Source organism: Odocoileus virginianus, chromosome 22 (genome assembly GCF_023699985.2).
Source record: "Odocoileus virginianus isolate 20LAN1187 ecotype Illinois chromosome 22, Ovbor_1.2, whole genome shotgun sequence".
Lineage (NCBI taxonomy): Eukaryota > Metazoa > Chordata > Mammalia > Artiodactyla > Cervidae > Odocoileus > Odocoileus virginianus.
In genome coordinates, this window is record NC_069695.1 from 23,638,773 (window position 1) to 23,653,891 (window position 15,119).

Consider the following 15,119-nt stretch of genomic DNA (forward strand, 5'->3'; position numbering starts at 1 on the left):
TCAGAAGGTCATCCATGGTGGGACCTCCCTTGATGGTCCAGTGGTTAAGAATCTACCTTCCAATGCAGGGGATGTGGCTTTGATCCCTGGTCAGGGAAATAAGATCCCACGTGTTCCAGGGCAACTAAACCCAGGCACCTCAATTATAGAGAAGCCTAAGCTTTGCAGTCCCAAAGAATGCTCAAACTACCGCACAATTGCACTCATCTCACACACTAGTAAAGTAATGCTCAAAATTCTCCAAGCCAGGCTTCAACAATACGTGAACCGTAAGCTTCCAGATGTTCAAGCTGGTTTTAGAAAAGGCAGAGGAGCCAGAGATCAAATTGCCAACACCCACTGAATCATCGAAAAAGCAAGAGAGTTCCAGAAAAACATCTATTTCTGCTTTATTGACTATGCCAAAGCCTTTGTGTGGATCACAATAAACTGTGGACAATTCTGAAAGAGATGGGAATACCAGACCACCTGGCCTGCCTCTTAAGAAACCTGTATGCAGGTCAGGAAGCAACAATTAGAACTGGACATGGAACAACAGACTGGTTCCAAATAGGAAAAGGAGTACGTCAAGGCTGTATATTGTCACCCTGCTTATTTAACTTATATGCAAAGTACATCATGAGAAACGCTGGGCTGGAGGAAGCGCAAACTAGAATCAAGATTGCTGGGAGAAATATCAATAACCTCGGATATGCAGATGACACCACACTTATGGCAGAAAGTGAAGAGGAACTAAAAAGCCTCTTGATGAAAGTGAAAGAGGAGAGTGAAAAAGTTACAGCACACCAGGCATCGCTGTCCATGACCAACTCCTGGAGTTTACTCAGACTCAAGTTCATCGAGTTGGTGATGCCATCCAGCCATCTCATCCTCTGTCGTCGCCTTCTCCTCCTGCCCCCAATCCCTCCCAACATCAGGGTATTTTCCAATGAGTCAACTCTTCGCATGAGGTGGCCAAATTATTGGAGTTTCAGCTTCAGCATCAGTCCTTCCAATGAACACCCAGGACTGAGCTCCTTTATGATGGACTGGTTGGATCTCCTTGCAATCCAAGGGACTCTCAAGAGTCTTCTCCAACACCACAGTTCAAAAGCATCAATTTTTCAGCGCTCAGCTTTCTTCACAGTCTGTGTTGTGATTCATGGGGTCGCAAAGAATCGGACACGACGGAGTGATTGAACTGAACTGAGCTGAAGCTTTGCAAATAAGACCTGATGCAGCCAAAAATAAAATAAATGAACTCTTTTTAATAGCACTTCTCTGGTCCTCACATCTCATGGATAGTTTTGGGTTTGGAAAATATCCAGTATACTTATGTGTATAAGTTTATCACCTATAAGACCAGAATCCTTGTCTTAGTATTTGTTAGTTTTGTCACTTCACTCGCTTTTTCTCCTTGTGTGTGCATAAAATTTTTTCTGTGTAAAAACAAAACAAAACAAACTCACAAGTAGTATTAACCATAGTGTTGTTCTGGGAATGTAGACTTCTGGCAAAATGATGAAAAACCACTTTCCAAATATAAAATTCCATGCCAATGTTCAAGGGAAATTGCTGGCATGGAGCATGTGCTCGGTACAGCTCCAAAGACAGTCTGTTATCTTAAAACCCAGTTTCCCTAGAGATGACCTTGCTTCCTGTTTACCTCCTGGGTCAAAAGAGCTTGAGTTCTTCTGCAAACTCATCTGAAGATACAAATCCCTGAATGTCGCTGAGGCCAGGTGTTTTCCACAGAAGAGTGGAATTTCCCAGCTGAAAAACTTCCTTCCACTCTTGTTCTGCCAAAGCTCTAGGTTCCTGACCTACAGGAGGGCATCTTAGGGGTCTGACCTTGCCCCCATTGGAGGCTTGTCCAACATGAGGGGAGGGGCGAGAGAAGAGGAGAAACTTTAGTCACCCACGTCTTGGAGGCTGTTGTGAAAACTCATATCTTAGTGATATAGGAAATAACCTACTGTATACTTTGCCCTCTTGGTGATTTTTGGGCTTCCCAGGTGGTGCTAATGGTAAAGAATCTGCCTGTCATTGCAGGAGATGTAAGACACATGGATCCATGGGGTTGCAAAGAGTCGGACATGACTGAGCATAGCACACACACATAGTGGACTGTAGTCTGCCAGGTTCCTCTGTCCATGGGATTTCCCAGGTGAAAATACTGGAATGGGTTGCCATTTCCTCCTCCAGGGGATCTTCCCGACCCAGGGATTGAACCTGTGCCTCTTTCATCCCCAGCATTGGTAGGCGAATTCTTTATACCATACATATATACTATACATCAAGGCACTGACTGTGGCAGCCTGTGGGGGGTCGCTGTGCTCTCTGGATGGGGCAGGCAAAGGGGTGGGCTGAAGAAGCCAGTAGTGATTGGGTGTGTAGGAGCATTAAAGGGAAGGGCTGTAGGACTCAGACTGAAGCTTTTTAGCAAAACCCTAGGGCTCTATGGTCCTTTTTGGATGTCTGTACCTTTCATGCATTTATGATGCTGGTAGAAAGAAAACCAGAGCTGGCTATTCCCAAATCCTTTAAAACCAGCCCTTTGGAGTTCTCTGTGTTTGCAGATGCTAAAGGTCACCAGGGTTTAAAGCACCCTTTTTCCTTCAGCATCTTCTTCACCCTTAGGGGCCAGAGCTGATTCGGGAGAAAGTTCCCTTGCGAGAAATCCGGGGGGGGAAGGGCCCTAACACACCTCCCTCCCTTCTATCCTCACCCCCAAAGCAACCAGCTATCTGGAGCCCTGGCTTTTTGCTCCGTGCTGTGCCCAGAGGGCTGAGCTCTGGTTTTGGGGGAGACCTCTTTCCTGGCTGGTTGCTAAGGCCGTCGCGGACTCCAGGCCTGTTATCAGGAGGAGCACAGTTTAAACAGGCCTTATCGCTGTGTGTTCAATCAAGGTTTATGAGGGCTGATAAAGGTGTCACCTAGTTGCTTGTGGGTTCATTAAAACTCTATTCCCTGGTGGGATGGAAATGCAAGAGTGTTTGTTTCATTTTAATTTTTTTTAACACAATTTTGGGAATAAACAGATGCTGTTCTAGTGTTAAATATGTCACTTGTGGACAAGCTCATCTGTGTGATCAGTGCCAGGGAAGGGGTGGATAAGGGCAACCCTCATGGGCAGCTCCCTTGAAAACAATAAACCCGGCTTCACTGACACAACGGTCTTCAATATCGCAGGTTATCATAATTGCTCATTTAATAATTCAGTACACATCGCTACCCCTGGCTTAGGGGCGCCAATAAGCCATTGTGTGCTTTTAATTTTGTGTCCTTTTATGTTACTGGATCATTATAGCAAAAAAGATGTTTGCTTTAGTCTTTTATTTTAATAAGAGATTTCTAACCAAATGTGTTTGACATTGTTCCTCTATGAGTTTTTCCTCTTCTGTTAGAAAGAAAAAAAAAAAGCAAAGTAGCCTGTGTTACCTTTATTCACCTCTGATTGTAGATAAGTCATAGGAGCTGCAGGAGCATAAAACCAGAGTAAGAAATAGTCTCAACTCAGAAGGGCTTTGTGCTTTGTGAGCTTTATTACTGCTTCTGGGTATGTGTTAGTCACTCAGATATGTCCAACTCTTTGTGACCCCATGGACTGTAGCCTGTCCATGGAATTCTCCAGGCCAGAATACTGGAATGGGTAGCCATTCCCTTCTCCAGAGGGTCTTCCCAACCCAGGGATTGAACCCGGGTCTCTAGCATTGCAGGAAGATTCTTTACTTTCTGAGCTGCTAATGAAACCCATTACTGCTTCTACTGAGACCTAAATATTGGCCCAGAACTTGCACAGAGAGCATTTCATGGCTCATTTAATATTTTTTCTATCAATATTAAGGCAGAATTGCAGAATAAAAGGTAAGAAATGTTTTGACTTTTTAATGTCTCCCTGTCCCCTCTTCCAGTTCACAAAATGTCATTGCTTTTTTATTTCTATTACTTTATTTGTTTATTTTTGTTTTGTTTGTTTTCTATTTTTTGGCTGTACCACTTGGCATGCAGGCAGGATCTTAATTCTCTAACCAGGGATCAACCTCTTGCCCCCTTCAGTGAAAGTGCGATGTCTTAACCACTGGACTGCCATGGAAGTTCTTATTTTTATTTTAAATCATGGTGAAATACAACATAAAATTTGCCATCTTAACCATTTTCAAGTGTATTATTCAGTAGAAAGGGAAAGTCGCTTAGTTGTGTCAGACTCTTTGTGAGCCCATGGACTGTAGCCTGCCAGGGTCCCCTGTCCATGGAATTTTCCAGGCAAGAATACTGGAGTGGGTAGTCGTTCCCTTCTCCAGGGGACCTTCCCGTCCCAGGGATTGAACCAGGATCTCCTGCACTGCAGGCAGTTTCTTTAATAGCTGAGCTACCAGGGAAGCCCGGAAATAATAAATGATTAAATCATATATTTTGAAAGCATTCAGTAGAATTTTGGAGTGTAGTAGACACTGTCAGTGTTGCACCCATTGCTTCTTGCCCTCCACTTCCCAGAACATGCCTTCTGATGGATTCTGGGTTTGGTCTGTGCCTGCGCAGGGCAGACCAAAAATGGTGGGGAGCTCACACCCCTGGGAGCAGCGGTCAGCCAGGGATGGAGGGAGTTGGAGGACAAGTAGCTCAGAGGCCAGGTCTTCGTCATCTCCCGGAGCTCCCCAGGGAGATGGAGGGCCAGCTACCCCCACCACAGCCTGCTCAAACACCCTTGAGAGTGGCTTCCTTCTCTTCTCTGCATCTCATCTCTACCCTCTGACTGACACTTCCTGAGAGCACCTCCTCAATAAACCGCCTGGATGCAAATCCTCACTTCAGTGCCTGCTTCTGGGGAGCTGCAATCTGTGAACCTTGTAGTGTGCAGCCATCGTCAGACTCAAAGCGTTCACAAGCTTCTTTCTCCTTTCCTTGCCAAGAGTAGATCTCCTCTTTCCCAGGATTTGAACCCAAAAGTTGCCTTCTCCTGCCTTCTCCCTCTGTTCCTTGCCCAGTCTTCACTTTGACCTCTCAGACTTTCCCCTCTCTTTGCCATTAGTCTTCTCATCCTTCCCTATCCCAGACTCTGCTCCTTTTCCCTCCAGCACCTCCAAGAACTGCAGTGTGGGCTATGATGAACAGATGTTTCTCTATATAATGTCTGACCATCTGTGGTGGAGAAGAGGTATGCCCCCAAGTTTTTTTTTTTTAAGTATTAAATTTAATGAATTAATGTTAAATGAACCAGTGATTTTATTCCTAAGACAACACGCAGCAGAGATGTTCAGAATGTCTCAGGATGCGTTAGCAAACCAATCACCTTCAGTGGTTAAGCAGAATTGTAAAAAATCATGGAGATGTGAAGAACGGGCAACAAGCATATGAAACAAGCTCATCGTCATTAATCATTAAGGAAAGGCAAATCAAAACCACGGTGAGGTATTATCTTTGTCATCTCAGGGTAGACTAACAAAATAACACAGACTGGGTGGCTTATTAACAGCAAAGATTTATTTCACACCATTTTGGATGTTGGAAGTCCAAGATTAGGTTGTCAGCATGGTCAGATTACAGTGAGGGTCCTTTTCTGGGTTGCAGATGGCTGCCTTCTCATCTGATTGGCACACAGCCGAAAGAGCTCAAGCTAGCTCTCTGGCCTCTTCATATGAGGGCACTAACCCTGTTTGTGAGGCTCCATCCTCATGACCTGATTACCTCTTTTTTAAAAAATGTATTTACTTGGCTGTGCCAGGTCTTAGCTGTGCCATGTAGGTTCTTTGATCTTTGTGACACTCAGGATCTTAGGTGCACAATGTGGGATCTAGTTCCCTGACCAAGGATTGAACCCAGACCCTCTGCAATGAGAGCATGAAGTCTTAGTCACTGGACCACCAAGTAAGTCCCTGATTAACTCTTAAAGGCCCCATCTTCGAAGACCGTCACATTGGGATTAGGGTTTCAACATAGGAATTTGAATTTGGGGGTGGGGAAGAGAATAAGTAGTCCATGGCAGATATCACCTCATACCCATTAGGATGGTTGCTATAAAAAAGACAGAAAATAAGTGTTGGCAAGAATGTAGAGAAATTGGAACCCTTGTGTCCTGTTGATGAGAATGTAAAATGCAGTTGCTATGGAAAACAGTACCATGGTTCCTCAACAAAGCAAAAACAGAACTATGATACGATCCAGCAATCCCACTTCTGGATTCCCAAAAGAATTGAAAGCAGGCACTAGAACAAGTGTTTTGTACATTTATGTTCATAGCAGCATTATTCATAATAACCAAACATGGAAGCAACACAAATATTCATCCATGGATATCCATGGATAAACAAAATGTGGTATATATACAATGGAAATAATACAAAGAATGGAAATCCTGCCTCAGGCTACCACATGGATGAACCTTGAGGACATTATACTAAGTGAAATAAGCCAATCACAGTGGGACAATAAGGTGTCTATGATAGTCAGACTCACAGAAACAGACAGTGGAGTGGTGATTACCAGGGACAGGAGTAGGGAGGGAATTGGGAAGTTCATGGAGACAGTTTCAGTTCTGGAAGATGAAGAGGTCTGGAGATTGGCTACACAATGATATAAATCTATTAATATTCCTTTATTATTGATAGTTTACTGTATGCATCAATTCTAAGATGTACCCATCAATTCTAAGATAGGCCCCTGCCTGCTCATTCTTACACTTCTAAAATTAATACCCCCACTCATAATCCACGGGCCATCTTTGAATTGCTCTCAGCCAGCTGGTGGTTGTGATAGAGTTTTCCTTCCCTGTGCATGAATGACCTTGAATATTATTCTTGGTAGCCTGACTGGACAGCTGCAATCTCTTGATGTTTCCAGTCAAAAAGGACCATTTGAAAAAGTAATATCCTGATTATTGCCTGAAAAAATTTCCTTCCATTGATATCTTCTGCGAAGAGCAAGAGAACACCAGTGTCAAAACTTGCAGAATGAGTATCAGCAACTTGGAAGAAAATTCTGGAGGTAATGGAGCTTTCCTGTATAAGGTTGAGTTGTATGAAATTGCCACGATTTTGGTTACAGTCAAATGTCAGGCATTTCATTTGGTTCCTTTTGTAAGAAAAGTGCGACACAAATATTCTTGATGAGGAGGAAACTGTGTGCAAAATATGGGTGGTGATGAGTCTAACTTAAAAATCCAGAAGAGTTGGACTCTTCTGAGTATATAAAGAAGTTTCAACAATGCCTGAACGAATTCATTTCACTTGTATTTTCTCTCTTTATGTATGACAAGGATTATATTAAAAAAATCATCCTAAGTAAGTCTAGAAGAACTTGCAAAAGTATAAAATTTTACATGATAAGAAAACATTGTGTCATAGTGTAAACTGGCAATTTTCCTTTCCTTTCGTAAGCTGATGGGACATCTTACAAGCTAAAAGTGCTCAGAGTTGGTGAAATACGGTATTAGTTTACCATGGGCCTCAGATGCAGAGTGAGGTTAGTCATAATTCTTGCTTAATGTCACATTTTCACCCATGGTCTGTAGGAGGCCCATCTCTAATTTTTAGATAAGAGATATAAATATCTTATTTTAGATATTAGATAATATCTAATTCTTCCCTTTTATCATCTCATGCAAACAGATATTTATCCTTTGTTGGTTTGAGACACTGCAAATATCTTCTCCCATTTTATCATTCTTTAAACTTTGTCTATAGTATCTTTGGTAGAGCAGAAATCCCTAATATGTGTGTGTGCATGTGTTAGTTGCTCAGTAGTGTCCAACTCTTTGTGACCTCATGGCCTGTAGCCTGCCAGGCTCCTCTGTTCATGGAAATCTCCAGGCAAGAATAATGGAGTAGGTAGCCATTCCTTTCTCTGGGTGATCTTCTCGACCCAGGGATTGAATCTGGGTCACCTGCATTGCAGGCAGATTCTTTACTATCTGAGGCCCTAGGGAAGCCAATATTGATAGAATTAAGTTGATTTTTCTGTCAATGCCTAATACCACATGGTTTTAAAATTTTGTTTAAAGAGTGGTTTGCCTCTAGGTCACAGAGATTTTCTCTCATATTTTCTTCCGTTGACTTGCAGTTTTACATTTCATACCTAGGTTTCTAATCCATCTTGAATTCACCTTTGTGGTATTAGGTGGCGATTGAGTTTTGTTTTTCTCCCCATAGTGCACAAATTTTCCCCAGGCATCTACCTAACAACCAGATGTTCCACCACTGGTTTGTGGGGCCACCTTCGTCATATAAGTCCCCACATACTCATTGGCTTAATTCTGTTCTATTGGCCCGTTTGTTCTTTCATTCTGTTCCATTGGCCCATGGATTCATTAAACTGGCATTTAAAGTTATCGTAATATATGTTCCCTGGAGGAGGAAATGGCAACCAACTCCAGTATTCTTGCCTGGAAAATCCCATGAACAGAAGAGACTGGTGAGCTACAGTCCACGGGGTGGCACAGAGTCAGACATGACTGAGTGCATACACTACACTAATACATGTTAGACTCTTTACTATATCCCACTCTTTAATATTTTATAAAGGCCATTAGCCATTTCTGTGGATACTTATTCCATATAAGTTTTCTAATAAGCTTATGGAATTCTTTGAAAAGTCCGACTGGAATTACACTGAATTTGTAGGTTAATTTGGGGGAAAATTTTGTGCATTCTTTGAGTTTAAATTTATTTCTCACAGAGGGTTTATGGATTCTTGATTTAATAACTTCTTAGGTATTTTACTATTTTTGTGGCAGTTGTGAACTGAGCTCTTTTCTTTTAGTCCCCTGAACATGCAGTTTTATATTCTCTTAAAAAAATTTTATTATTTACTTATTTGGCTGTGTCAGGTATTAGTGACGGCATGAGGAATGCTGTGCGAAGGCTTTAGAGTGCGCGTTTAATAGTTGCCGCGCAAAGGCTTAGGTGCTCCTTGAAATGTGGGATCTTAGTTCCCTGACCAGGGATCAAACCTGTGTCCCCTGCATTGGAAGGCAGATTCTTAACCACTGGACAACTAGGGAAGAGTCCTGTGCTGTATTTTTTAAAGTTAGATTTTTCTAGCTGATTACCCATGGTTTGGACCAGAAATAGTCACATTTTTTCTATAAAGGACAAGGTGGGGAATATTTTATGTTTTGTAGTCACATAAGATCTTTGTTGAATATTCTTTGTGTGTCTGTTTTTTTTTTTACAACTTTAAAAGATGTAAAAATTATGCTCATTTGGTGAAGGTTTATAAAAACAGATTTTTGAGGGCATTTGAGACCCTCAGGGTCTTAGTTTTCCAATTCTGGACACAGAACAATGCTGCTGATTTATCTGAGCTGCTATTTTAGTCTATAGAATGAAGGACTAACATTTTCAGTTTATTCTATAACTTTGTTGAGCTCTTTTCTTTTAATGGTTTGTTGTTGTTGTTCAGTTGCTAAGCGTCTGACTCTTTGTGACTCCATGAACTGCAACATGCCAGGGTTCCTTGTCCTTCACTATCTCCTGGAGTTTACTTAAATTCATGTCCATTGAGTCAGTGATACCATCCAACCATCTCATCCTCTGTCGACCCCTTCTCCTCCTGCCTTCAATTTTTCCCAGCATCAGGATCTTTTCCAGTGAATTGGCTCTTTGCATCAGGTGGCCCAAGTATTGGAGCTTCAGCGCTTCAAATGGTTTTGCTGATTATTTGGTTAGTTTTTTGTACATTGCTGATCATTTGCAAATGATAGCATTTTTATATCTTCCTTTTTCTTTCTCATCCCTTTTTTTTATTCTTGTAGGGTTGGGCAAGACCTTCAGTATAATAACCAACAACTCTAGTGATAATGGGCAACCTTATCTTTTTCTTGTCTTAAAGGGAACACATCTCCAGTTTCTCAATTAAGTATATATTACTGAAGACATTCATATAAATAACAGGTACAAAGTTAAGAAAATTTGCTTCTTTTCCCAATTTCTAAGCTTGCGAAGAAAAATCTTTAGAAAAGATTCACTATGGTAAAATTCACTATAGAAAAATCTATAAGTGATGATTTTTATCAGAAGCTTTTCCTTCATCATTTAAGATAATACAGTTTGCTTCCTGTAGCCCACTATGAGGTGAATGAACTTGATAAATTTGCATGAACTGAATCATACTTGTATTCTTGGGATAAACCTTATTTGACCAGGATTCAATTAGGTATTATTTTGTTGAAGATTTTTACATCTATATTCATAAGTGAAAGAGGATTATAAATTTTTTTCTTACCATGTCCTTGTCTGATATTGGAATCAAGATTATACTTCCTTCTTGCTTTTTAAAATAAAATTTGTTCTGTTTTGCTTGCCCTGGTTTTTTGAGTTGAAGTCTTATCTCATTTGCTTATAACCTTTCTTATTTCCTGATAAATGTGTTTAAAAATATAAATTTTCCTCTAGTACAGCTTTAGCTGTGTCCTCCAGAATTTGATATTTGGTGCTTCACTATCATTTAATTATAAATATTAATTTCCTTTAAAATTGAGTGCTATTTAAAACTGTAAAAAAAGTTGCATAGTATTATTTTATAATATGCTCTTTAGTTCTAATACATATAGTATTTTTAAGGAAATATGTTGTTTCTAAGTTCTATTTTTATTACATTATGGTTGGAGACATAGAATTTATCAAGCTACCTTTATTGTCTAATAAATAGTCTTGTTTTGTAAATGATAATATCCTATAATTTATTTGTGCATTCTGCTACTGATAGACATGCTAGTTTTTTTCTAGATTTTGTAAATATAAAAGATACTGCAACAAATATCCTTGGATCTGTTACAATGAATGGAATCCAGAAATATCTCAAATATGTTGCAACCTGATACCACATAAAAGTAATATTTCACTTTGGGGAAAAAAGTGGTTTATTTAATAAATAATCCTGGCATAATTAGCAATATTTGTGTGGGGAAAAGTTATATTCCTTTCTTGTATAATGTATAGAAGTAATCTCCAGCTATAATAACTTAATGTAAACATTAAAATATCAGGAGAAAAGTTAGTAGACCATTCATATAATTTCAGAGTTAGGGGGGAAAATGTAAGATATTTTGGAAACCTGGAAATAATAAAGGAAAAAAAGTGAACAGATTTGAATATATTACATAAACATTTTTAACATTTTATGTTTTCATATAACACAGATAATGCTAAACTTTTTTCTACATGTCATCCTAAGGTCAAATAAATGTTTAGGTCCTGGATTTTGTCTGATGAGGACCGGTGAAATCTTAATACAAAGTCTATATAACTATATCTATACCTAACTATATAGCTATAATTACATAACTATATCTGATATTGTTGTAATGGGATTTTGTTCTAATAATTATGTCTCTTGAAATCACGTCTCTGCAGTCTGGAAATTGAACAGACCCTATAAAATAACTCTTTATTGGAGATTATCATGAGGAAAAAGTTTACATAGTATATACTGCTCCAAGTTCTAAAATGTTTATATATGTGTGTGTGTGTTGAAATTTCTTTTAGAGAGGAGTTTGGAAATTTCATTAAATGAGGGATGGAGGTGGTGTGATGACCGAAAAGAATTTAAGAGTAATTAGAATTCTGTTTGGCATTTAGTTAGCGAAAATTTAGCTGTGGCTGGCATGCAAACATGGATTTGGATATTCCTTTTAAAACAGTGCTCTGTTACCAGACATCAGATTTTTTTTTCTTTGCTCTGATTAGTTGTAAATGGATCAACGAAAGTATTACTTTGCGCACTGGCACAATAAAGAGCATTTACTCTTTTAAATCTTTGGAAAGACATTTATTGCCCTCATTCACTAAGATCAATGGTTATAAATTAGGATGTTTCCTCTGAAGTTAGGTTTAAAACCAGAATCTCATTTAATCAGAAAAAGATGATCTAGCTCTAGTCATCTGACCTATGGATAAGGACACTGGAGCCAGGAGAGGTTAAGTAACTTTTCTGAGTTAAGAAGTGTAGGGCTGGGGCTGGAAGCTCCTAGGGGCTGTTATCTTGATAGTGAACCAGGCTGCCAACAGTAGGTGGCAGAAAAAGACAAAGGCCAAAGGCATTGTCTCAAAGGCACTTAAATTGGGAATAAAATCATTGTCTCCCTTAAGATTTCATACTGTCCTGGGACTTCCCTGGAAGTCCAGTGGTTACAACTCCAGGTTTCCATGGTAGGGGAGGCAAATTTGATCCCTGGTCAGCGAATATATCTCATATGCCAGCAGCCCAGCCAAAAAGTAAAAAATTAATTGATTTTTTTAAAAAAGAAAAAGAATTCATGCTGTCCTAATATATGATATTTTATGGGCAATACCCACTTCCTGACACTTTGTTTTGCTTTCTGGGACAGTAAACTGAAAGCTAGTATCTGCAAGGTAACATCCCAGCTGCACATGGTGAGTCCTAAGCCTTCAAACGTCAATGTTTGCGTGTGTTTGGGGTGTTGTTGAGTGAACAGATATGGGCAGGGAGAAGTAACATAGGATGGGAATGGACAGCGTAAGAAAAGGGGAATGCTGATTTCACACACACGTTGAATCTATCTTACATGGATCATTCAATTACCTACCCAATTTTAATGATTTTGTTATCCTAGCAGAATGTACTTGGGCTTCAGAACCCAGGTTAATTGTGATTTCTTCACACATCAAGTTCGAGAGGCGTAATATGCAGATTTGTAAGTGGAGAAAGCAAGTGGACACTTTTAGAAAAGACTGGCTGTAAAGACGAGTGGGGGGATAATTAGGAGGAGGTAGTGAAAGCTTGTCTGGTGTCTAGCAGGGAGAATGATATGAGGTGTCTTGTGGGTGCTCAGTTGCTAAGTCATGTCTGACTCTGTGACCTTATGGATTCTCGGTCCATGGGATTCTCCAGGCAAGAATACCGGAGTGAGTTGCCATTTCCTCTTCCAGGTGCTCTTCCCCACCCAACGATGGAAGCTGTATCTCCTGCATTGGCGGGCGGATTCTTTACCACTCAGCCACCAGGGAAGCCCTTAACCAAGTATAATTCCCTTCTCCAGGGGATTTTCCTGACCCAGGGATCAAACCTAGGTCTCCTGCATTGCATTCTTTACCGCCTGAGCCACCATCTGGGTTCAGTTCTACTGAAACAAAAGATTTCCAACCTTAACTCTTTCTGGGTGAATAAGGACTCAACTTTGTCTGTGAGCATAAACAGGAGTGTCTGCTGTCCAGAGCAGAGCAGGAGAGAAAGCGGAGGGGGCTCCTTCCAACCCCCTCCCAGTTTAATGACGTGGCGGAGCAGGGAGGGGCAGAGGCCAAGACACAGTGTTTCCTGGAGCCCCGAGCCCTCTTGGAAGTGGCTTTCGAGCACTTTCCCTTCCTGCAATGAAGGCCAACATTCTTTCACAATTCCACAGCTGACCCTGCTACACAGATTAATTTATTTTCTCTGAGCCCATCTTGTCAAAAAATTCCAGGGCCAGAAACCTAGCTATTCCAAATCAACTTTTCACCCGAACATTTCCCAGGGATGTTCTTAAGGGAGTGAGAAATAGGATTTCTTTCAGACCAGGGGGCTCGGCTGAGCCAGGACAGGTCGAAGGTCATTGTCCTGCAGCTACTGCCTTAAGTGGAGTCCTCTGTGAACCAAAGCTCTTTTCAGCTAAGCCAGTGGGGTGGCAGCTCACAAGGACCAGGCCAAGTGCCTACCCAAACATTCTTACTGGTTCACTATTTCCCAGGCTCAAGGTCCACTTGACCCTATCTTTACCAAGATGTTTTCTCTGAGCACTGACTTTCATGGCTGACGGCATGTTTCCCCTCCAAGGATGAAGCTCCTAGTTATACATCTTTGGATACCTCATAGGGTGTGTAACATAATACCTGACACATGCATGTCCAATTCTGTGACCCCATGGACTGTAACCCAACAGGTCCCTCTGTCCATGGGATTTTCCAGGCAAGAACACTAGAGTGGGTTGCCATTTCCTTCTCCAGGGGGTTGCTCACAAATGCATGGGGATGATCCTGCAGTCTTCTGGAGCTCAGAGCTGTTTCATGTTTTTTTGGAGCACAGATCTAGTTTGTGGGCAAGTAGGTTCTTTGCAGCCTTAGAGGCCCTGAACTTTCTGGAGGCTTGACTGAGTGTGACCAGATTTTCATTCTGTCTCCTGGCTCAGTCTGAGCATTCCCTCAGTCCAGCAGATGGACTTAAAACTCTTAAAAATCCATCTATGTCTGTCTCTGGCTCCTTCAGTGTCACTACCACTGAATGGTATTGACTGTGATCGTGATAGTGGTCAAATGACAAGAGAACTGGGAGGTGATTTAGCAAGTGTGGATTCTGCAGCAGATCCTTGGTCTACATTCTATTTCTGCTGCTTAGATGTGTAATCTTGGGCAAGTTGCCTGACCTCTTTGTGTCTTAGTTTTGCATTTGTAAAACAGCGATAATAGTCTCTGTTTCATAGGGATGCTGTGAATAATAAGTAATGTGTACAAAGTTATTAAAATGTCCTATGTTCCCTATCATTACTGTTGGTCATATAGCTACCATTCCTTGAATGCTTACAAAGTGCCAGGCACAAGTAAGGTCATCTCATATATTGCACTTAAATTCTTACAGTGACCTTGTGAGATGAATATCCTTATACCCATTTTATAGGCAAGGACACCGAAGTTCAGTAACTCAGATCATTCTGCTAAAAAGTGGCAGAGCCAGCATTCAAAGCCAGGGCTGCCTGCATCTGAAGCCATGCTTTTAACTAGGGAGCTGATACATCTTCTCATGTTAATGTGGTTAATCATAAGTGTGGTACATTAATTCTGGTATCTGACTTTTTAGTCTGGATTTCAAGGGAAAGGCAGATCCCTGATTTTTTTTTAATCTCTGCTTCCATTTTCTCTTGTTTCCTATCAGTGGTGGCAAAATACCTTGCCAACATCTTTGAGAGAAGCAGAAGCTGAGACAACCATCTCTGTCACAGCTTTTGAGTTCTTCAGGTTGGCTGGATGTTTGTGAACCCTAGGGGGCCTGGACTGGGGGAAGTTTTGCGGTTGTACTTTTGTTTTTATTTCTACATTATGACTGGCTAATCCAGTTGTCCAGAGTTGAATCTGCAGACGTAACTGACACACTTCTTCCATCTAACTAGCTATGGTATCTGCCACAGGTCCAGTAGATCTAGCCTCAATGGGTAA